Here is a 24,295-nt window from a genome sequence, read left to right on the forward strand (position 1 = left end):
TCCAGAGCGTGGGCAGAGCTCAACCTCACACTCAAGACTAGTGATTCCCTTTGAAATTTTCATTGTATACGTGTGTGTGTATATATATATATATATATATGGCTTCAGGGAATGTTTTAAATTTGTAGACAATTGTTTATCAAACTTGAGTTCCTTGTAGAAATTTCTAATATAAATGCTCTAAAGTTCAGCTTCAGTCTTGGTATTCAGTCAACATCATTTATCACCTTAGACTTCCGCGTTTGAAAGATCAAAGAGTTGAATGCCTACTTCAGTGTCATTTCAGACATCCCTGACCTTCAGAGATACGACTGCATAGGTTACAATGGTATCCAATCTACATAATGATAAAACCCATTAAAAAAAAAAGCCATTGCCGTCAAGTTGATTCCGACTCATAGCAACCCTATAGGACAGAGTAGAACTGCCCCATAGAGTTTCCAAGGAGCACCTGGCGGATTTGAACTGCCGACCTCTTGGTTAGCAGCCGTAGCGCTTAACCACTGTGCCACCACGGTTTCCACATAATGATAACATCACAAATTAGTCATGGCCTTCTGATTTATTGTCACTATATGAATATTCATTTTCAAATATTGGTGATGATTCTAGATGTAACTAGAATATCCCCTTAAATGTTTTATTTTATTTCACTTTGGTTTTATTTCTAATATCAAACATTAACCAGATTGATATTCCCATAATATCCGTAATTATAATACTAACGTTTTCTCCAAAATCAGAATATAAACGTGGAAGTCATAAGTACGGCTGACAGAAAATCAATTCAGGGGCCAGCAAAATGAAATTGCAAATACTTTCCTTCCTTCATTTTTCCTTTTTAACTGGCACCTCATTGCTAACAAATGAAATCCTTTTATTTTTTTTTTCTATTTCTTCTTGTTTCTGATCAGTTAATACATTACCTGATAGGGCTAACATTGCTCTGTAACATTTAACTGTGCATATATATGGGTACACGAACACGAACATGCACAAAACACCCTTAAGGTATGTGAAATATATTATTTAATAATATTTTTACTTTTTGTCTGATTTCTGTTATGGATTGAATTGTACCCCCCAAAATATGCATTAGGACCCTAACCCCTGTACCTGCAGATGTAACCTAATAAAATAAAATCACAGTACATGTAATGTAATGTAATCACTTTCCTTAATGTAATCACCATTCAAAATAGAAACCAGTATGATGTAATCAAATAACCATCTGAGGTCATACCAGTGTAGGGTGGATCCGAAACCTAATCACTTCCGAGTTATATAAAGAGCGGCACAGACACAGAGATACATACCGACACAGGGGGAAGACAGAAGCTATTGGACAACGGAGGCAGTTGAATCTACAAGCCCAGGAACTAAAAGGATTGCTAGCTACTGGAGGTTGAAATTGAGATATAAGGACCTTGCCTTAGAGCCATAACCTGAGTTCAGACTTCTAGCCTCCTAAACTGTAAGAAAATAAATTCTTGTTCTTTAAAGCCACCCACTTGTACTATTTCTGTTAGAACTGCTGTAAGAAACTGAGACAATTTGGATGCTTGTAGAGGATGATGACCATTGGAAGGGGTCTGGATGAACTCTTCCCTTGAGAAATCGAAGAAAGTTTTCCAGGATAAAGTACAAAGAAGGAAGAGGAGGGGGAAAAAAAAGTTAGGAAGCAGATACTGAGTCAAGTTGAAAATGCACAGTATTTGGAGGGAAGAAAAATAAGCTCTTCATGGAGCCATTTGGGGATGGTGGATCCTTTAGATACCGTTCTGGTAACCGCTAAAACGATATCCGAAATTGTCTCCTTGGATTACTTCCCATCAGGGCATGCTACAATAGAAACTGACCGAGGGTTTCCAGCCACTGTAATGAGACTGAAGAACTAGCAATGGCCAAGATTTCTATTCTTGCTCTCTGGCATCAGAAGGAAGGTGCTAGCACACTGGACTGCTGTCATGTCAGTGGTATGTGATTAAGTGAACCCATCATGGGTGATATTTAGAATCAGTTTTGTGGGGTACACCATGTACAGAACCACACTTCCAGGCACATGAAGATAAGTGCTTCTCCCACTAGGTCATGGGAATCCTCAATGAAATGTGTTCCCAGTTTAGAGTGGACTTGGTGGAATTTGAAGTCACCATTAGTCTGTTCTTGGTCATTTTGATATTGGCTTTGGAAACTCTAAGCTCAGAGTCTATTGGTTTGAGGAATGGAAGCAAATGCCACTGAATATATATTTGGCCACTTCTACTTGTGCCTCAGCTGTCGAAGGTAACAAAACCAACTGGCTGTCTTAATATAAACTTAATTTATGATTTTAATTAACTTATTTCCATGTACCATTTACTAAAAACATATATTTAAATGTCCACTCAATGGTATATTCCCAACTCCTCCTTCTACATGTTCTGGAAGTTACGTGCCCTGGCCCCATAAACTAGCCCCAGGCCAGGCTGAGTTTATTTTAATTTTAAAAGCCTCAAAGGCTATGAGAAATATCAGAAATTTATCAATAAACATCCTTATCTTTAGGGAAAAAAAAAAACAGTTGATTATAAGGAATAAATCTATACTGTAATAGTTCTGCTTTGAATATATGTCTATCAGCTTGGGTGCCTGTCCTGGCCTCTGAGATTAGAAATCATCCTTCAAAGAGCAGAGGCTAAGGAGCCAGCCCCATGGTCCTGGAACTGTCACATGCCCTAGGTGAACACTGAAACTGTTTAAGAAGAGTGATTTAACGTTCTGTCCCATAAAAACTGATTGGAACCACATTTACAATTATAGGTACAATAAAGTGCAGGAAGCCTGTTAATCATAGGAAGAGTGTGAAACAAATATTTGAGATAAAATCAGGAATAGATGATGCTCTGGAGACCTGCTCCTGAAGCAGAAGCAACAGCCTTGGCATCTGCCTTGCTACCAGGTTCAAATGGTTTGTAATTTATTTGAAAAGGGCGACATTAATAGACCATGAACAGAACTTGGAGCTGAAGCATACTTCCAGATCTTTTAGATAAAAATAAAGTGACAGAGACTCTAAACCTGAAAGGAAAAGCCAAGAACTTGTTACAATAGGAGTTGATAATACATTTTAAAACAAGATGATTGGAAATTTGGCACTTCTATGGATGAAAATGAAGCCAGTGCTGTAGTAAGTGTGCAGGAACAAAGTCCTCGTGGTCTGTTTATGCAATCAGCCAGTGAAAACTCTATGGATCACCTCTGTCTGGCCCAAAACTGATCAGGGGAATGGCACGTGACCTGGCAGTATTTTGTTCTGTTATGCATGGGGTCACCATGAGTGAAGCGTCAACTCGATAGCAGCTAAAAAAACAACAGTAATAAACAGAGAAAAATCAATACTCAGAACCATTTCCTAAACAGGTACAGGAACAAACTACCCACCCTAATCCCTGCTCAGATTAGGACAACCCGGTTTATGGTAATCTCTAACCAACCTAATCTTTATACTCTCTTCCCACAAGGTGGCGATCAAGTCAAATATTAGGCCAAAATGCTGCTGCTTCAAAATGTAATCTAGAACTAGAGGATTTTGCAGATTTCCCTGTTTCTTCAGAAAATGTTAATGGATTGTGAGAATTTTTAACCAAGCTGTGATACAACTTGTGAGTGTCATTTTAAACTCATGACCGTGAAGGCCTAATGGGCCCTTGATGCTACCAATATATCATACTACATGCCATCAGTCCATTTATTCTCCCTCTGGCCTAAAAGATTATTTCACACCTTTTCCTCTCTTCAAACCCCCAGTACATCCTTCCTTTTCTTCAGTCTCAACCAATGATTATATTTTCTATTTCACAGAGGAAACTTAAAACAGAGAATTTCTACAAACTCACACCATTCTCTTTGCCCACTGTCCAGCATCTGTAACCACATACTTTTCCTCCCTGCCTGTTACCACAGAACTCTGCTCTTCTGTAAACTATCCTTGCTACTATCTGAAGTCAAAACCTCCACTCGTGCACATTTCTCCTTGTCTACTCAACAGTAATTGTCCGATAGTTCTCCCTACCACCTCCTTAGCAGCTGTCGTTCTCTACTCCATCATACCATCACCATAAAGCCATCTCGTTATTTCCCCCATCTTAAAAGTTCCATTCTCTTAACCTTGCTTCTCTGCCAACAACTTTTCCATTTATTTCTTCTTCTTAGTGAAATGCATTGAACTGGTTTTCTTATTTTCTGTTACAAATTCCTTTCTATTCAGTCCATCTTAAACCAACTCCAGGAAGACCTTCCCCACGGCTCCACCTTAACAAAGCTTTCTTGTCAATATTGCCAAGGACCTCCACTTTGCTAAATCCCATGTTCAGGTCTTGACCATCATTTTACTAGATCTATCAGCAATATTGGAAATAGCAGATTACTTTTACTTCCTTGATATACTTTATTCACTCGGTTTCCGATATCACACATTTTCTTGGTTTTCCTTCTGCTTCACATGTCACTCCTCATTCTGCTTTGTGAATTCTGACTTTTTTACTTCACTATTTAAGGCTGTAGAGTACACAAGGGCTCAGTCATTGATCCTAAATTTTTCCTCTGTCAATACATACTGCTTCAGTAAATGCATCCAATCCCATAGTCTTAAAGGTTATTCAAATGCTGAACACTCAAAAATTTATATCTGTATTCCAGACCATGCTCCCTACCTCCACACTTACATACATCTAACTGTGTGTTCAAATCTCCCCTTAGATATCTAAGAATATTATGTTCCCTAATTGAACTACTGGAAGCAGCAGTCAAGACACCAAAACACGCATTGCCTTAGCCAAATCAGCTGCAGGAGATCTCTATAAAGTGTTACAAAGCAAAGATGTCACCTTGAGGACTAAGGTGCCCCTGATGTGAATGCTGGACTATGAATAACGAAGACTGAAGAATTGATGCCTTTGAATTGTGGTGTTGGTGAAGAATATTGAACATACCATGGATTGCCAAAAGAATGAACAAATCTGTCTTGGAAGAAGTACAACTAGAATGTTCTTTAGAAGCAAGGATGGCAAGATTACATCTCACATACTATCAACATGTTATCGGGATGAATCGGTCCCTGGAGAAGGACATCATTTTTGGTAAAGCAGAGGGTCAGGAAAAAAGAGGAAGACCCTCAACCGGATGGATTGACACAATGGCTGCAACAATTGGCTCAAAAATAGCAATAATTGTGACCATGGCACAGGACTGGGCAGTGTTTCATTCTGTTGTGCATAGGGTTGCTATGAGTTGGAACTGACTCGACAGCACCTAACAACAACAGCAACTGAACTACAAAATGACAAAAGTTCCAATTATTACTGACAATTAGAAGTTGTAGCAGATAAAGATTAAGAGCTTAGGGGCCTCTTTTAATCTTCGGATGACATATCCTGCCTAGCAACTTGGAATATTGACAAGGGCAAGTCAAGTACTTATAATATATCACGTTTAATCCAGGGCATAAAAGAGAATTAAAAGAACATCTAAAGAACAATATCAAAGCTAATAAATAGGAATCTGAGTGAAAGACACCAAGAGCTCGGTAAAGAGGTGCTAAAACAATTACGAGTGAGACACAAGAAAATAAACCGGCAACAGCAAATCTGGAAAGGACAAGACTCTAGGAGACAATGTAAGTCAGTCTGACAGCCTCAGGAGGAAAATCTTGATAGCTTGGGAATGCTTTTAAGGAACCACGTTTCCCTTTCTACTTACATTGTGGGACTACTCATGGGTAACAACTGCGTCAGATAACTTCTTGTGCTTTATAAAGAAATTATTCCAAAGGGGAGGGGAAAAAAAAAGAAAGACAGTATATGCCTCCCTTACTTGACAGTATGGGTTAAGCTTCATATTTAATTAAGAAATGCCATTTTGGCGTCATTTAAATGAGGGGATTAACTAAATTTTGTTGAACATTAACTATGAACCAGACAGTTTGGAAGAAATTTTACAAACGTTAGCTAGTAATTCTTACATCATGATGTAATTACTAACCCCATCTTAAAAAAAAAAAAAAAAACCAAACCAAACCAGTTGCTGTCGAGTCCATTCCAGCCCACGTGTGTCCGAGTAGAACGGTGCTCCACAGCAGCTCCGAATCGCTATGACCTTTCAGAAGTAGACTCTCAGGCCTTTCTTCTGAGGCTGCTCTGAGTGGACTCAAACCACCAATCTTTCAGCCAAACACTTAATTGTTTGCTCCACCCAGGCCGTTTAACTTCATTTGGCTTATGAGCAAAATGAGCCCATTTGAGGTTAACTGGATTGCCAAGTCTTTTGGGCAGTGTCTGGACTCTTTCCACAATGCTATTTTGATCCTTTACATGATTCTAAAATGACAAAATGCAGGGATGACCATGGACCATATTATAAAAGTAACCTTTGGTTCTTCCTGTATCATATCTGGGAATTTTTCTTTCCATTAAACTCTCAGTTGACTCTAATCTTTGCAGGTAACCCATCTTCACTTATTTCCTCTTGTCAAAGGGAAAAAAACATTTAATGATTTTATTCCCACCAAAGTAAATATATTACTTATTTTTAGAAAAGAAGTGCAATTGATAGGATAGCAATCAACTCAAAAGAATAAATAGTGAATGGTAAAATTTGAGATGATATGGCACACAGGTCAATAGAAAACTTTAAGACTCAAGTCACGCCAAGTGGTTGGCTAAGTATATCCTCTGTCCGGTATGAGCTGGAATCAACTCAAAGGCAACGGGTTATGGTATGAGAATAGCTTCCTTGAATAAATACCAGTTCTTCACAGTAACTTGTCCCATATTAGCTGCTCTGGAATATTAATCACGTTATTAAGAAAAAGGACTGTTTGATCAAATAGGTTGAAGACCAAAGAAGAATTGACAACATTGAATTACGGTATTGGCGAAGAATACTGAATATACCACGGACTTCCAAAAGAATGAAAAAATCTGTCTTGGAAGAAGTACAGCCAGAATGTTTCTTAGAAGCAAGGATGAAGACTCTTCGTCTCACTTTCTTTGGACATGTTATCAGGAGGGATCAGTCCCTGGAGAAGGACATCATTCTTGGTAAAGTAGAGTGTCAGCAAAAAAGAGGAAGAGCCTCAACAAAATGGACTGACGCAGTGGCTACAACAATGGGCTCAAGCATAGCAATGATTGTGAGGGTGGTGCAGGCACAGGCAGTGTTTCACTTTGTTGTACATGGTGTCACGGTGAGTTGGAACCAACTCAACGGCACCTATCAACAAAAACAGCATGTGCATTTACTTTTTTTTAACAAACGTCTATTATCTTTCAAGTTCTACATACTGTACCACTCCTGTTGTTGTTAGTTGTCGTCAAGTCAGTTTCAACTCATGTTGACCCAGTATATACAGAGTAAAACTGTTCCATACAGTTTTCAAGGCTGTGACCTTTCAGAAGCAGATCACTGGATCTGTCTTCTGAGGAGCCTCTTGGACGGGTTCAAACAGTCAACCTTTTGACTAGTAGTCTAGCACTTAACCATTTGTACATCCCAGGGATTCATTCTGAAAATCAGAAATACAGAAAGGTCAATTTTTTTTACTAGTTATACTCTAAAAAAAAAAGGTGCAAATAAATAAAAAGCAAATAAAAGCTAAATGAAAGATATAATTTCACATTATGACAAATGTGATAAAGGAAATAAAACAGAATAGCATCATGGAGCTTGAAAATGAATAAGGAAGACCAAAGAGGAAATGATGCCTTTAAATTATCATGTTGGTGAAGAATATTAAAAACACCATGGGCTTCCAGAAGAACAAACAAATCTGTCTTGGAAGAAGTGTAGCCAGAATGCTCCTTAGAAGTGAGATCGTGAGACTTTGTCTTATGTACTTAGGACATGTTATCAGGAGGGACCAGTCACCGGAGAAGAACACCATACTTGGTAAAGCAGAGGGTCAGCAAAAAAGAGAAAGACTTTCAGTAAGTCAGACTGACACAGTGGCTGCAACAGTGGGCTCAAATATAGAAACCACTTTGAGAATGATACAGGACCGACCAGTGTTTCTTTCTGTTCACTGTGAGGCAGAACCGAGTCAACAGTGCCTAACAATAACAGTGCAATAGAGAGTAGATGCAAATTTGAATAGCCACTGATGTAACAACTGAGTTAGAATTTGTAAGAATTGACTATAGACACTCATATTACTCTCTCCCCATCTTTCCCCACCAAGAGAAGTTGATTCTAACCTATATTTAAATGGCTCTCACGACCATAGGGTAACTTCAGACCCCATGTCTGATGAGTTAATATCAGACAATTAGTAAAAATGATTTGAGAGCAAAAATAAGCCTGTGGATAATCTGAGGATTAGATTCTGAAAATTGAAAAAAATCATCCTAACTCTGATTACCTGAGAGGGTGTTGAAGATAAAAAAAAGTTAATGCAAATAAAATCATTTTATAGAGTGGAGAAAGAATGAAAATTATAACCCATTTCTCCAAAAATGGTAAAACAGTATTAATTGAAAATGCCATTTCTTAATAAATTTGAAAATAAATAAATAAATAAATCTGGATACAAATTGACCATAAAAGTGACCTCCCAGGGACAGATATCACTTCTGTGTGGGAGATGGAACCCAGAGGTGGGATATGACTCCGTTTCCTTCCTGTTGCTATATTCTGACTATTTAAAGCTATGGCTGTTCTGTAATTGAGGTACACATCATAGTGCATGAACAAATGACTAAATGGTTAATACTGTGATCTAGGTTTCTGCATGTTGGCCTGGCCTTAGTGATATTCTTCCCCTGAGCACACCCTATTATTAAAGTGGGTGAATGGGAATTCACTGCATTAGGGATTAGCCTCTCTGTCGGTGGAGAACGAGCCCCAGAAGGCTACAACTGAGTGATGTAAGTCTGTGCCTTGTCACAGTTGTTCAGATAGGCCCTTTAGCCTCTTATAACCCAAAGGAAAACATTGTATCCATGATGTACCTTCTGAGAAACTGAACAAAGACAATTTCTACTTTGATCTCAACATAAAATCCACTGGAATTCAAAAAGGGGCCTGAATGATTCAGTAAATTCTCTGCTTGGCTACCTCTTCAGCAAACCTTAATTGGAGAGGATATAAATAAGTCCCTTGGTAAAACAGAATGTATACTTCTTCATTAGGCTCTTAGATACCTACAACTTCTGCTTTAAATCTCTCTTCAAAAGCAATAGAAATCCTAGTTTGACAGATTTGACCAGCGTTTAATGACTGGATGATGTTTTTCCGCTTATATCTTGGGCAGCTTACTTCCACAGTATGAAAATATACTCTGGAATCATTTCACCTGGTTCTTAGGCTCTCTGGAGAAGTTGCTTTATGTGAATGAATCTCAGGTGGGATAAGATCTTGGGTTAGACTTGAAATGATTAGAGTCTTTATTTGTATAACTTTCCACTTTTGACCAATTGTAAAAACTAAATTCTAAGGGTCAACTTTATCTTTTGATTGAGTACTTAATACTTAGGTTTTAATTGTTGCATAGAATTATGGCATAGAAATCACTTTCAAATTATGACAAATTTTAATTGAATTAATTAATTACATATTAATATGTATATATCTTTTGCTTTTAAAGTATGTCAGTAATTCACACTCAAAATCTGTGTGCTTTTTCTGTTAGCAATGTTTATTCTCTGGAATTTGAGTCATGAACTTCAGTTCATACTTAAGGTCTAGCTAGAGTGAGATCAAATTATTTTGCTTGATCTACTTTTTACTCTGAGAAGAAAAATTAAGTGTGTCAATTGGCCTCCATCTTAGAAATGAAAATTTGTAAATAAAATAATATGTGTAGGTTTCCAAAAAAGGAGTAAAGTATCTGGAAATAGTTACTAGGAGATTGTCTGATTTTTTTTTTCCAATTTCTTTTCAATCTTTTTCTCTTGCTGTGTTCTCTCTCTCCCCCTCTCTCTCCTATTTAGCTCTAGCTCTCCCCTGTGAGTGTGTATGTGTGTTTCCTACTCTTTCCATTTATTTTCTTCTTCTATCTCTTTTTTTCTTAGTTCTCAAGGCCATTTCTCTCTTTCCTTCCCTACATATTATTCTTTCTCATCTTAGATTAAGGGTAAAAAAAAAAAAAGTATTAATGTATTCTTTTTCTTAAAAAATTGTGATATTTAGAGAGTAATACTTAAATTTTAGATTGAAGATCTTCATTTAGGAATAAGCTGAATTTTTATATTTCTTTATCAGTAAAACAGAACAACTACTAAATTTTATTATAAGTAGATCTACCCATCGGCACAACAGTGGGAGTGGTGATGGCGATGAAGAAGATGGCAGTGGAGGCAGTAGTAACGATGGCGGTGGTGGCAGTGCTGGTGATGGTACTGGTGTTGGTGATAATGGCAGTAGTTGTGGCAGTGTTGGTGACGACAGTGATGATCACAGTGGTGGTGGTGGTAGCAGGAACAGCTGTGGTAATGCTGGTGGTTTGGTGATAGCGAGGATAGAGGTAATTTAGGAGCATCCTATGGAAACACTGATAAGTTATTATAGATTGCAATATTAAAAATTAAAACATTATTGTCACTTCCATTCTACAAAATTCTACTGCAGTCAATTGCAAACCCACTAATTTGCCATTGGGTTTATGAAAAGAGAAAAAAAAAAAACTGGGGTGATATATGTACTAAAGAGGCTACTTTAAAGTCCTTTAGGGATAAGAGAAAAATCTAGTTTGATACTCAGAAAGCTTTAGAGATACAAGTCCACCGACTACATAAAACTGACAATCCAACTGCAATCCCTAGAACCATCTAGGTACGTAGGTTTTCAATGGAAATGTTATATAGCCCAGATAGAAATCAGAAAGAACTATCAGCTCCAGACTCCGGCTTCCTGGATTCAAAAACAGACTATATTACTCACTAACTTCATGACCTCAAGGAAGTGAACAAGTCAATATGCTTAATAAATGCTAATTATTATTACGGTTGTTATTTGGGATGAGTAGATCGATTATTGACAAATCTACTTAGACAAAGAATAATTGTTCTTTATCTATGAAATGAGTTTAAATGTTTACTTACTAAAAATTCTTCTGAATTATATTCTGATATACAATGATGCCTCTATAATAACAAAAATAATACAACTGAAAAGTAAGAAATTGACGTAAGGAAGAAAGACAAAAATAAGAGAAAAAAAGGATAGAAAGAAATATATTATTGTTATGGATGACCATTTTGTAAGGAGAATTTACCAATACCTATTCCAAGTGGATCCCTGATGGCACAGTGGATAAGAGCAATGGCTGCTAATCAAAAGGTTAGTAGTTCAAATCCACCAGCTGCCCCTTGGAAGCACTTTGGGGCCATTCTACTCTGTCCTATAGGGTTTCTGAGCCGGAATCAACTCGACGCCAGTGGGTTTGTTTTGGTTGTCCAAGTGTAAGATCTTCATTTCCTGTGATTCTGCAATTCTATTACAAAAACTTATTCTACAGAACTACTTAAATCTATTGCTATATATCTTGATCTGCATCTATATTGTTATAACCTGGCTCACTTGCTGTCTAGTTGATTCCGACTAACAGCAACACTAAAGGACATAGTAGAACTGCCCCACAGGGCTTCCAAGGAGCATCTGATGGATTCGAACTGCCTACCTTTATGGTTAGCAGCCATAGGTCTTAACCACTATGCCACCAGGTTTTCCCTGATATAGTCAGAGATACACACATCAACACAAAACATTCACCATAGCATTGTACTAGCAGAAAATTGGGAATATGATAAATCTCCATATACTGACATGGAATGTTGTCAATAATAAGTCGTTGATTAAAAATTTAATGTACAGTATATTTGCATACATGATGCAATCTATGTATAAATTTATATTATTAAAATGCATTTATAAATACACAAATGCAATATTTCTACATAAAAATGCAGATCTGGAAGGATAAATGACTTTTAGCTAATTACACAGCTAAAAAGTGTTCCAGAAGTCAAAATTAGAACCTGCTCTATGTTAACTCTAAGACCTTAGCTCTCTGTTCTGCCCTGAACCATGTCTCTTATCCCCAGCTCTGGGCCTTTGCTCATGCTTTCCTCTCTGCAGGGAATAGCCTTTGTCTAGCTTTAAAACTTCAATACTTTGTTTTTCTTTCATTTCTTCCATTCTCAATGATTTATTTGTCATTATTTTAAATTTACTAGGCCTGCCCCTTATTTAAGGAAAAGAGCCACATCTGATGCTTCTTTTTATTGCTCAACTTTGCAGCATCTCCTGAGTTTTTAAAATATTTGATGTCTGCTTAAATAATTATGGGATAAGAGGGAACTGGACTGACAAAGAAAAAGAAAAATGTTAACTAAGATTGCCCCTTTCTTATTTGACCAGTCCTTTAAAAAATGTTCCTCACTGAGCCATTGTGGAAAGAGAAAAGGAATATCACAAAAGCAACTGATGGTTGTAAGTCAGCGCTGAGCTGGAAGTTTGGGGTATGGTTTGGTCCTTGGTTATGGCTGAAGCAAGTCTAGAAATACAAATGTTTACAGACTATACCCGATAACTGTCATCACTGAGTCTGATTGACAGAGGAATAGTAGCCAGTCTCTGATATCAACTCCACTCTCAAGCCTGGAGAAAGGGCTGACACCAGTATTCTCTATTCAGTTCACACTTCCTTGCAGTTTCCTTTTGTTCTATGAAATATCATGAATTGTATTGGTGCTCACTGCATCCTTAGTAATTTATTAGGAACTTTGAGAAATGTGAAGTCCCAGGTGATACAAACAGTTAACGACCTCGGCTGCAAACCCAAAGGTTATAGGTTTGAATCTACCCAGAGGCACCTTGAAAGAAAGGCCTGGCAATCTACTTCTGAAAAATCAACCATAGAAAACCCTACTGCTCACAGTTCTACTCTGACATACGTGGGGTCACCATGAGTCGGAATCTACTCCATGGCATCTGGTCTAGACTGTTTGGCAAGTAACTGTCATTATGCTGAGAACATTATGAATTTCCCCTGAAAATTATTCCGTAAGAGATATGTGAGAAATAAAATTGCCCAACTTCCACTAGAATCCAGAGGTATCTTTTAAAAATATAAGCCTGATTTATAATTTAGGGTATTTACAATGAAGAAATTATAATAGTCTTGCTTTATACTCTCCCTTGGTTTCCCATTGCCCTTAGAAATTCCTTGCCTTGTCCTAGAATTCTCTGGTTTACCCGGTTACTGCCTCTAACTCTCCATACACATCTTGAGCCAAATAATTGAAGACAAATAGTCACTAATTATAAATGCTGTGCTCCTTTTTTAGATTTTCCGACTCTCAGCCAGAGCTCATATCGGTACCTGGTAAATGGGAAACCAAAACAACGTGACTGAATTCATTCTTTTGGGTCTTAGGAAAAACCCAGAGCTGCGGAAAATATTTTCTACTGTATTTGTAATCACATGTATGTGACCACCGTGTTGGGAAACCTACTCATTGTGGTAACTATGACTGCAAGTAAGAGTCTGAGTTCACCTTTGTATTTTTTCCTTATTTACTTGTCCCTAACGGATGCCATCTTTTCTTCCGTCATCACCCCCAAGATGATTGTGGATTCCTTCTCTTAGAGTACTACCATCTCCCTTGAAGGCTGCGTGACCCAGCTCTTTGCAGTACATTTCTTTGGTGGGGTGTCGATCATCCTTCTCATTGTGATGGCCTATGACCGCAATGTGGCCATCTGTAAGCCCCTGCACTACATGACTACCACGAGTCCTCGGGTGTGCTGCCTGCTGCTGGGAGGGGTCTGGGTGGGAGGATTTTTGCATGCAATTACACAGCTCCTCTTCATGTACCAAATACCTTTCTGTGGTCCCAATGTCATTGATCACTTTATGTGTGATTTGTTTCAACTGCTGACACTGGCCTGCATGGACAGCCGCATCCTGGGTTCTTGGTCATCCTCAATAGTGGGGTGATGTATGTGACCATCTTTCTTATCCTCATTGTCTCCTACATGATCATCCTCTGCTCCTTGAAGTCTTGTAGCTCTGAAGGGCAACACAAAGCCCTGTGTACCTGTGGCTCCCACCTCACAGTGATCGTCTTGTTCTTTGTGCCATGCATTTTCTTCTAGTAAAGCCTGTGGCCACTTATCCCATAGACAAGGCAATGGCTGTGTCGAATATCATCACACCCATGTTAAATCCCTTAATCTACACCCTGAGGAATGCAGAGGTGAAAAATGTCATGAAGAAACTTTGGATTCAACGAGAGACTTTAGTTGGCAAGTAACTGTCATCATGCCGATAGCATTATGAGTTTCCCAATAAAGAGCGTCATTTTCTCCAAGATGTGTGAGAAATAAAACTGCCCATGTTCCAGAATAATCCAGAGATATCTTTTAAAAATATAAGTCTGATTTATTATTTAGGGTATTTACAATATAGAGATTATGATACTCTTTTCTTTTATACACTTCCTCAGCTTCCTGCTGCCTTTGGAAATTCCTTTCCTTGTTCTAGAATTTCCTGGTTAATTTGATGACTGCCTCTATCTTCCCAAGCACATTAAGAGCTCCCCATCTCCTCTCCTCAGCCATGTTGGGTTTTTTCACCTGTAGCTAGGCCTATCTAAGCCCTTTCTCACCACAGTGACTTTGCATTTGCTGGGCTCTCTACCTGGAAACAAGCAGTCATATTCTGTCTTACATTGGTATCACTTTCTCTGAGAAGCCTTCCCCAACGACTCTATTAAAAGAATCTTTCACTCCTGCCATTATTTTCTAACTCAACATCTGCTTAATTTCCTTACAGCTATGATCAAAAGTGTAACTACTTTTGTATAGTTATCATTTGACTTCTGTGACTTTCCATCTTCCTCTCTAGATTGAAAGCCTCTGAGGGAAGGATTTTTGTTTTATTGATGCCTGGAACAAAGTTATTTTCAATACCTGTCTGTTGAATGATTATAGAAGATAAACACCTTTCCTTTTCAAAAGAACCAAATTCTGATGATTAGGGAGGCAGTTAATAAGCAATTAAAAATAAACAAAAAAACCCAAAGTGTGATCAGTACAACAGAGTTAATGGGAATGGAGTGCTTTGATTATTTCTGGAAGAGTACATCATAGTGGGTAATCAGAGAAGGATTCTATGAGTAAGTGACATTTCCAGTTGATTTTGAATTTTGTTGAGGTTTCCTTATAAAAAGTGATTAAATGTATTAATTAATAAGATTAATAATAATGACAAGCACCAATAATTGTCAAAAGGAATCATTAGGGGCGGGGGCCAAGATGGCGGACTAGGTGGACGCTACCGCGGATCCCTCTTGCAACAAAGACTCGGAAAAACAAGGGAATCGATCACATACATAACAATCTACGAACTCTGAACAACAAGCACAGACTTAGAGACGGAAAACGAACAAATACGGGCAGACAGCGACTGTTTTCAGAACTAGGAGCCAGCGCACCAGGCAGGTGACCTTTGGAGCTCGATCGGGGGCAGAGCCCAGGGGGGCAGACGGCACAGAAAGGGGGCCCACCCCTTCCCCCCCGAACCCATCCCGGGAGGAAGCCTAGCAGGTTGGCGCGGGCGGCGTAGGGGCGCAGCCGGAGGGAGAAGCACCCGGGAGGCAGTGACTGATCTGGGAGGGGGGACAACAGCGTCCCAGCTGGGGTGCCGTCCCGCCGGGAGTTAGGCGAGAAGCCGACGGGGCGCGAGCGGGTGGGTGGTCAACTATATTTCCCTAAAGTGACCCCAGGGCGGGGCCCACACGTTCGTGCGGGAGGACGCACACCCAGTCCTCGCGTGTGGCACGGCACACCAGAGGGAGAAATCCCCGGAAGTGTCTGGTCTCAAAACAGGGAAAGCAGCATCCCAGACGGGCAGCCATTCCGCTGGGATCTGGGCACGCGCGCGCGCGCGCGGGCAGGGCATGAGCGCGGGGTCCATTTTTATTACCCTGAATTGACCCAGGGGGCGGGACCACCTGGTCGTGCGAGTGACACCCTCTCAGTTTGCGCGAGAGGTGTGGCACACCGGAAGGAGAAGTCCCCGGGAGGAACTGATTGGTCCCGAAGCGCAGAAAGTAGCGTCCCAGACAGGGTGCCGTCTTGCCGGGGCTTGGGCGCGCGCACGAGCGGGGCGTGAGCGCGGAGTCCATTTTTATTGCCCTGAATTGACCCAGGGGGCGGGCCCACCGGGCCGTGTGGAGGAACTGATTGGTCCCGAAGCGCAGAAAGTAGCGTCCCAGACGGGGTGCCGTCCTGCCGGGGCTTGGGCGAGCGCACGAGCGGGGCGTGAGCACGGAGTCCATTTTTATTGCCCTGAATTGACCCAGGGGGCGGGCCCACCTGGCCGTGCAGGTGACCCCAAACCAGTTCGCGCGAGAGGTGTGGCGCTCTGGAAGGAGAAGTCCCGGGGAGGAAGTGACTGGTTCCCGAACAGGGAAAGCAGCGTCTTAACCCGGAAGTCATCCCGCTGGGATTTGGGCGCGCGCACAGGCGGGGCGTGACCGTGGGACCTAATTATAATCGCCTGAATAGACCCTGGGGGCGGGCCCACCCGTTCGTGCGGGAAACGCCCACCCAGTGCCCACGAGCGGTGCCGCGCACCGGAGGAAGTCCCCAGGAGGAATTGACTGGTTTCCGAGCAAGGAAAGCAGTGTCCTAGCCAGGGACTCGTCCAGCCCGGATTTTGGCGAACGGGGGCGGAGCGTGAACGTGGTGTTCAGCTCTATATTCTGTGGTGCTACACTCCTAGCTCTCAGATCCCTCCCCCACCCTCCCCAGGCGACCCCATTAACATCCGAATACCCGGAGCCAGAGACAGAATTCAGATAGGGATCTGACTGCATTTTTTTTTAGCTGACTACTTGCAAAATCTAGTTTCCCAGTGATGGCTCGGAGACAGCAGTCCATATCAAACCACATAAAGAAACAGACCATGACAGCTTCTCCAACCCCCCAAACAAAAGAATCAAAATCTTTCCCAAATGAAGATACAATCCTGGAATTATCAGATACAGAATATAAAAAACTAATTTACAGAATGCTTAAAGATATCACAAATGAAATTAGGATAAATGCAGAAAAAGCCAAGGAACACACTGATAAAACTGTTGAAGAACTCAAAAAGATTATTCAAGAACATAGTGGAAAAATCAACAAGTTGCAAGAATCCATAGAGAGACAGCATGTAGAAATCCAAAAGATTAACAATAAAATTACAGAATTAGACAACGCAATAGAAAGTCAGAGGAGCAGACTCGAGCAATTAGAATGTAGACTGGGAGTTCTGGAGGACCAGGGAAACAACACCAACATAGCTGAAAAAAAATCAGATAAAAGAATTAAAAAAAATGAAGAAACCCTAAGAATCATGTGGGACTCTATCAAGAAGGATAACTTGCGAGTAATTGGAGTCCCAGAACAGGGAGGGGGGACAGAAAACACAGAGAAAATAGTTGAAGAACTCCTGACACAAAACTTCCCTGACATCATGAAAGAAGAAAGGATATCTATCCAAGATGCTCATCGAACCCCATTTAAGATTGATCCAAAAAGAAAAACACCAAGACATATCATCATCAAACTTGCCAAAACCAAAGACAAACAGAAAATTTTAAAAGCAGCCAGGGAGAAAAGAAAGGTTTCCTTCAAGGGAGAATCAATAAGAATAAGTTCAGACTACTCAGCAGAAACCATGCAGGCAAGAAGGGAATGGGACGACATATACAGAGCACTAAACGAGAAAAACTGCCAACCAAGGATCATATATCCAGCAAAACTCTCTCTGAAATATGAAGGCGAAATTAAGATATTTACAGATAAACACAAGTTTAGAGAATTTGCAAAAACTAAATCAAGACTGCAAGAAATGCTAAAGGAGATTGTTTGGCCGGATGACCAATAATATCAGGTACCAGCACAATACAAGGTCACAAAACAGAACGTCCTGATATCAACGCAACTCAAACAGGGAAAGCACAAAAACAAACAAATTAAGACTAATTCTAAAAAATAAATAAATAAACAAAATAATACACACAACAGGAAATCATGGAAATCAATAGATAAACGATCAAAATAATCAAAAAGAGGGACTAAATATAGGAGGCATTGAACTGCCAGATGGAGAGTGATACAAGGCGAAATAGAAGGATACAAGTTAGGTTTTTACTTAGAAAAATAGGGGTAAATAAAAAGGTAACCACAAAAAGGAATATCAATTCCATAACTCAAGAAAAAAGCCAAGAAAAACGTAACGACTCAATAAACACAAAGTTAAACATTATGAAAATGAGGATCTCACAAGCTACTAAGAAAAACGTCTCAGCACAAAAAAGCATGTGGAAAAATGAAATGGCCAACAACACACATGAAAAGGCATCAAAATGACAGCACTAAAAACTTACTTATCTATAATTACGCTGAATGTAAATGGACTAAATGCACCAATAAAGAGACAGAGAGTCACGGACTGGATAAAAAAACACGATCCATCTATATGCTGCCTACAAGAGACACACCTTAGACTTAGAGACACAAACAAACTAAAACTCAAAGGATGGAAAAAAATATATCAAGCAAACAATAAGCAAAAAAGAAGAGGAGTAGCAATATTAATTTCTGACAAAATAGACTTTAGACTTAAATCCGCCACAAAGGATAAAGAAGGACACTATATAATGATAAAAGGGACAATTGATCAGGAAGACATAACCATATTAAATATTTACGCACCTAATGACAGGGCTGCAAGATACATAAATCAAATTTTAACAGAATTGAAAAGTGAGATAGACACCTCCACATATATAGTTGGAGACTTCAACACACCACTTTCGGAGAAGGACAGAACATCCAGTAAGAAGCTCAATAGAGACACGGAAGACCTACTTACAACAATCAACCAACTTGACCTCATTGACTTATACAGAACTCTCCACCCAACTGCTGCAAAATATACTTTTTTTTCTAGCGCACATGGAACATTCTCTAGAATAGACCACATATTAGGGCATAAAACAAATCTTTCCAGAATCCAAAACATCGAAATATTACAAAGCATCTTCTCAGACCACAAGGCAATGAAGCTAGAAATCAATAACAGAAAAACTAGGGAAAAGAAATCAAATACTTGGAAAATGAACAATACCCTCCTGAAAAAAGACTGGGTTATAGAAGACATCAAGGAGGGAATAAGGAAATTCTTAGAAAGCAACGAGAATGAAAATACTTCCTATCAAAACCTCTGGGACACAGCAAAAGCAGTGCTCAGAGGCCAATTTATATCGATAAATGCACACATACAAAAAGAAGAAAGAGACAAAATCAGAGAACTGTCCCGACAACTTGAGCAAATAGAAAGTGAGCAACAAAAGAATCCATCAGGCACCCGAAGAAAACAAATAATAAAAATTAGAGCTGAACTAAATGAATTAGAGAACAGAAAAACAATTGAAAGAATTAACAAAGCCAAAAGCTGGTTCTTTGAAAAAATTAACAAAATTGATAAACCATTGGCTAGACTGACTAAAGAAAAACAGGAAAGGAAACAAATAACCCGAATAAGAAACGAGAAGGACCACATCACAACAGAACCAAACGAAATCAAAAGAATCATATCAGATTACTACATAAAATTGTACTCTAACAAATTTGAAAACCTAGAAGAAATGGATAAATTCTTGGAACAATACTACTTACCTAAACTAACACATTCAGAAGTAGAACAACTAAATAGACCCATAACAAAAAAAGAGATTGAAACAGTAATCAAAAAACTCCCAACAAAAAAAAGTCCTGGCCCAGATGGCTTCACTGCAGAGTTCTACCAAACCTTCAGGGATGACTTAACACCATTACTATTGAAGGTATTTCAAAGTACAGAAAAAGACGGAATACTACCCAACTCATTCTATGAAGCTACCATCTCCCTGATACCAAAACCAGGTAAAGACATTACAAAAAAAGAAAATTTTAGACCTATATCCCTCATGAACATAGATGCAAAAATCCTTAATAAAATTCTAGCCAATAGAATCCAACAACACATCAAAAAAATAATTCACCCTGATCAAGTGGGATTTATACCAGGTATGCAAGGCTGGTTTAATATCAGAAAAACCATTAATGTAATCCATCACATAAATAAAACAAAAGACAAAAACCACATGATCTTATCAATTGATGCAGAAAAGGCATTTGACAAAGTCCAACACCCATTTATGATAAAAACTCTCACCAAAATAGGAATTGAAGGAAAATTCCTCAACATAATAAAGGGCATATATGCAAAGCCGACGGCCAATATCACTCTAAATGGAGAGAACCTGAAAGCATTTCCCTTGAGAACGGGAACCAGACAAGGATGCCCTTTATCACCACTCTTATTCAACATCATACTTGAAGTCCTAGCCAGAGCAATTAGGCTAGACAAAGAAATAAAGGGTATCCAGATTGGTAAGGAGGAAGTAAAGCTATCACTATTTGCAGATGACATGATCGTATACATGGAAAACCCTAAGAAATCCTCCAGAAAACTACTGAAACTAATAGAAGAGTTTGGAAGAGTCTCAGGATATAAAATAAACATACAAAAATCACTTGGATTCCTCTACATCAACAAAAAGAACACCGAAGAGGAAATAACCAAATCAATACCATTCACAGTAGCCCCCAAGAAGATAAAATACTTAGGAATAAATCTTACCAAGGATGTAAAAGACTTATACAAAGAAAACTATAAAACTCTGCTACAAGAAATTCAAAAGGACACACTTAAATGGAAAAACATACCCTGCTCATGGATAGGAAGACTTAACATAGTAAAAATGTCTATTCTACCAAAAGCCATCTATACATACAACGCACTTCCAATCCAAATACCAATGTCATACTTTAAGGGAATAGAGAAACAAATCACTAATTTCATATGGAAAGGAAAGAACCCCCGGATAAGCAAAACATTACTGAAAAAGAAGAAGAAAGTGGGAGGCCTCACCCTACCTGATTTCAGAACCTATTATATAGCTACAGTAGTCAAAACAGCCTGGTACTGGTACAACAACAGGCACATAGACCAATGGAACAGAATTGAGAATCCAGATATAAATCCATCCATTTATGAGCAGCTGATATTTGACAAAGGACCAGTGTCAGTCAATTGGGGAAATAATAGTCTTTTTAACAAATGGTGCTGGCATACCTGGATATCCATTTGCAAAAGAATGAAACAGGACCCATACCTCACACCATGCACAAAAACTAACTCCAAGTGGATCAAAGACCTAAACATAAAGACTAAAACGATAAAAATCATGGAAGAAAAAATAGGATCTACCCTAGGAGCCCTAATACAGGGCATAAACAGAATACAAAACATTGCCAAAAATGATGAAGAGAAACCAGATAACTGGGAGCTCCTAAAAATCAAACACCTATGCTCATCTAAAGACTTCACCAAAAGAGTAAAAAGACCACCTACAGACTGGGAAAGAATATTCAGCTATGACATCTCAGACCAGCGCCTGATCTCTAAAATCTACATGATTCTGTCAAAACTCAACCACAAAAAGACAAACAACCCAATCAAGAAGTGGGCAAAGGATATGAACACACATTTCACTAAGGAAGATATTCAGGCAGCCAACAGATACATGAGAAAATGCTCTCGATCATTAGTCATTAGAGAAATGCAAATTAAAACTACGATGAGATTCCATCTGACACCAACTAGACTGGCATTAATTCAAAAAACACAAAATAATAAATGTTGGAGAGGCTGCTGAGAGACTGGAACTCTCATACACTGCTGGTGGGGTTGTAAAATGGTACAACCACTTTGGAAATCCATCTGGCGTTATCTTAAACAGTTAGAAATAGAACTACCATACAACCCAGAAATCCCACTCCTCGGAATATACCCTAAAAATACAAGACCCTTCGCACAAACAGATATATGCACACCCATGTTTATTGCAGCTCTGTTTACAATAGCAAAAAGCTGGAAGCAACCAAGATGTCCATCAACGGACGAATGGGTAAATAAATTGTGGTATATTCACACAATGGAATACTACGCATCGATAAAGAACAGTGACGAATCTCTGAAACACTTCATAACATGGAGGAATCTGGAAGGCATTATGCTGAGCGAAATGAGTCAGTTGCAAAAGGACAAATATTGTATAAGACCACTATTATAAGATCTTGAGAAATAGAAAAAACGGAAAAGAACACATACTTTTGTGGTTACAAAGGGGGGAGGGAGGGAGGGAGGGAGGGAGAGGGCTTTTTATTGATCAATCTGTAGATGGGAACTGCTTTGGGTGAAGGGAAAGACAACACTCAAAACATGGAAGGTCAGCCTAACTGGACAGGATTAAAAGTAAAGAGGTTTCCGAGATAAAATGAAAGCTTCAAAGGATAGCGAAGCAGGGGCTGGGGTCTGGGGAACTTGGTTTGAGAGGACTTCTAAATCAATGGGCAAAACAATTCTATTATGAAAACACTCTGCATCCCACTTTGAATTGTGGCACCTGGGGTCCTAAATGCCAACAAGCAGCCATCTAAAATACATTAATTGGTCTCAACCCACCGGGAGCAAAGGCAAAGGAAGAACACCAAGGTCACACGACAACTAAGAACCCAAGAGACAGAAAGGGCCACTTGAACCAGAGACCTACAATATCCTGAGACCAGAAGAACTAGTTGGTGCCCGGCCACAATCGATGTCTGCCCTGTCAGGGAACACAACAGACAACTCCTGAGGGAGCAGGAGACCAATGGGATGCAGACCCCAAATTCTCATTAAAAGACCACACCTAATGGTATGATTGCGACTAGAGGAATCCCAGAGACAATGCTCCCCAGAACTTCTGATGGCACAGGACAGGAACCATCCCTGAAGACAAATCATCAGGCATGAAAAGGACTGGTCAGTGGGAGGGAGAGAGATACTGATGAAGAGTGAGCTAATTAAATCAGGTGGACACTGGAGAGTGTGTTGGCAACTCTTGACTGGAGGGGGGATGGGAAGATAGAGAGAGAGGGAAGAAGGTAAAATTGGCACGAAACGAGAGACTGTAAGGGCTGACTCAATAGGGGGAGAGCAAGTGGGAGAAGGGAGTAAGATGTATGTAAACCTACATGTGACAGACTGATTGGAATGGTAAATGTTCACTTGAAGCTTAATAAAAATTAAAAAAAAAAAAGGAATCATTAGGAAATATCCCTGTGAGTTGTACTAGGATAGATTCTACGGAGAGAAAATACATAGAACAACTCTAAGGTAGGCATTTTCGAGGAACTATAAAAGAGTAAAGTGGCTGGAACATAGTTATTAAAGTAAAGAGCAGCAAGAAATGTAGCCAGAAATGTAGGCAGGGGTCAGATTGTGTAGTGCTAATATATCTAAGTCCTGGCCTTCTCTGAAGCCCCAAAGAGCAAGAATTTTATTATTACCTGTTCAAAATGACTCAAAGCCAAAAATTCTTTTAGAATCTCATATTAACTCTAACTTTTTTTTAAAATTGTGGTTTAGATGAAGGTTTACAGAGCAGATTAGTTCCTCATTAAACAATTAATACACGTATTGTTTTGTGACGTGATTGCCAACCACACTACATGTCAACCCTCTCCCTTTCTTGACCTTGAATTTCACATTACCAGGTTTCCTGTTCCCTCTTGTCTTCTCATTCTTGTCCCTGGGCTGGTGTACCCATTTAGTCTTGTTTTGTTTTATGGGCCTGTCTAATCTTTGGCTAGAGGGTGAACCCCAGGAGTGACTTCAGTACTGAGTTAAAAGGGTGTCTAGGGGCCATACTCTTGGGGTTTCTCCAGTCTCTGTCAGACTAAGTTGGCTTTTTTTTTTTTTTTTTGAGTTTGAATTTTATTCTGTGTTTTTCTCTTACTCTGTCTGGGACTCTACTGTGATCCCTGTCAGAGCAGTTGGTGGTGGTAGCAGGGCACCATCTGGTTGTGTTGGATTCACTCTGGTGGAGGCTGTGGTGGTTGTAGTCCATTAGTCCTTTGGACCAATCTTTCCCTTGTGTCTTTGGTTTTCTCCATTCTCCCTTGCTCCAGATGGGGTGGGACAAGTGGAGTATTTTAGATGGCTGCTCACAAGCTTTTATGACTTCAGACTCTACTCACCAAAGTAGGGTGTAGAATATTTTCTTTATAAACTATGTTATGGCAATTGAGCTAGATGTCCCCCAAGACCAAGGTTCCTAGTCTTCAGCCCAGTAATTTGGTCCCTCAGGGAGTTTGAATGCATCTATGAAGC

General features: G+C 39.5%; 1 pseudogene; it reads left to right on the plus strand.

Moving 5' to 3' along the window:
* The first annotated feature begins 12,505 nt into the window (after positions 1-12,505).
* Positions 12,506-15,641, plus strand: LOC100655130 (olfactory receptor 4C6-like; annotated as a pseudogene).
* The last annotated feature ends 8,654 nt before the right edge of the window (positions 15,642-24,295 follow it).

Source organism: Loxodonta africana, unplaced genomic scaffold (assembly GCF_030014295.1).
Source record: "Loxodonta africana isolate mLoxAfr1 unplaced genomic scaffold, mLoxAfr1.hap2 scaffold_55, whole genome shotgun sequence".
NCBI lineage: Eukaryota > Metazoa > Chordata > Mammalia > Proboscidea > Elephantidae > Loxodonta > Loxodonta africana.